Raw genomic sequence first — 1681 nt, 5'->3', positions numbered from 1 at the left:
TGGAGGAGGAAGTGATTCGTTCTGTTAGTGAGCTGGTCTCAAGGCTTCACAGAGGAGGCAACAAAGAGCTGGTCCTGGGTTGGAGGATGTTTTCTGCGGGGGGCAGTGTGACTGATCTCAGCGAAGCATGAAAGGGTGGTTAACGGGAAACTGGTGGGTGGTCCTCTGTGCTTGTAGCAAAGGGTTTACAGTGGAGAGGTGGCCGGGCACGCCCCTGGACAGCTAGGTAGCAGCTAGATTACAACGTTCTGAAACACATCCTGGCACCCTCAGTTGTTAGGGGCAAAGGCCATTAAGTAGGCAAGAAAAAATGGAAAATGGTATAAATTATTTGAAATGAAATGAGGATATTTATGTGATATGTATATTAGACATGTGATGACACTCAGGAGGTCTTACAATGAGTTAGATCTGCCACTAACAGAACCATAACTCATCATTAACTTAAACAATTTTGTACAAAATATTTAATTAACCAGGACCTCTCATATAATTAAAATTAATCCTCAATTAATTAACATTAATCCCAGTGGAGAGCATACACATACCCTCTCTCCCTCCCTCCTTATTTTCTCTCTCTCTCCCTTTCTCTCTGCCACTAGAAATTCTGCAAAAATGCAAACAAATGCAAACCAGGAAGATAGTCTCAAGTGGACCACATGGGCACTCTGATCTTGGACTACCATTCACCAGAAATGTGAGAAAATGAATTTCTGTTATTTGAGCCTCCTGGTCAATGGTATTTGTTGTGGCAGCATGAGGAGGCTAAGACAACCTGTGAAAGTAGACATTCACTGGAAGATGGAAGACACTCTGAATATAGAAACCAGAGAGATTTAAACCAAGAAATTCACAACATGAGTGTTAGAAAAACTGAAAAGCCAGCAGGAAACAGTGAGGCAAATGAGAGATGAACGACAGAAGAAGCAGCTGTTCCCCCAGGACTGCGAGGGCAAAGGGAGGAGGCAGTGTTAGGAGACGCCAGGGGCCAGGTCGCCCATTGGAAGCTGAAACCTTAGTGGGCTGCCTGGGGGAAGATGAGCTTAGAGAGACACAGCTGCTCTTGGGGGCAAAGAAAGAGAGACAAACACGCTTATTTTCCCCCTTTCCTCCCAGTGCCTTATGTTAGCTGAATTCGGCCAGTCCAAGGGACACTGGAACCTGGGAAACACAGACCCCTGATGATAATACCCTGAGATACACAGCAGAGCAGGGGAGTGAGGATTGGGTTTGAGGAAATCAGATCGAGGACTAGAACAGTGGTGGAGTCCACCAGTGTCCCTTCTAATGGAGACCCTAGTACCATCATGAGAACATCACCCTCATAAGCTCACTTAATCCTAGGGCCCCATCTCCACAGATCATCACTCTGGGGGTTGGACTTCAACATGTGAATTTGGATGCAGTGTTCAATCCGTAACATAGGTACTGTTTTTTTTTTTTAATATATAATTCTGCTTTGCAGATTAGGAAATTGAGACTAGAAAGTTAAAGTTGCTGTTGTTGCTTAGTTGCTAAGTTGCGTTCAACTCTTTTGTGACCCCAAAGACTGTAGCTTGCCAGGCTCCTCTGTCCATGGGAAAGATCCAGGCAAGAATATTGGAGTGGTTGCCATTTCCTTCTCTTGGGGATATTTCCAACCCAGGAATTGAACCCATGTCTCCTGCTTAACAGGTGGATT

The sequence above is a fragment of the Moschus berezovskii genome, chromosome 14 (assembly GCF_049115385.1).
Source record: "Moschus berezovskii isolate FMDL1 chromosome 14, NW_MosBer_1.0, whole genome shotgun sequence".
In the NCBI taxonomy this organism is placed as follows: Eukaryota; Metazoa; Chordata; class Mammalia; order Artiodactyla; family Moschidae; genus Moschus; species Moschus berezovskii.
The sequence above is the reverse complement of the archived record's forward strand: the minus strand, read 5'-3'. Positions refer to the sequence as shown.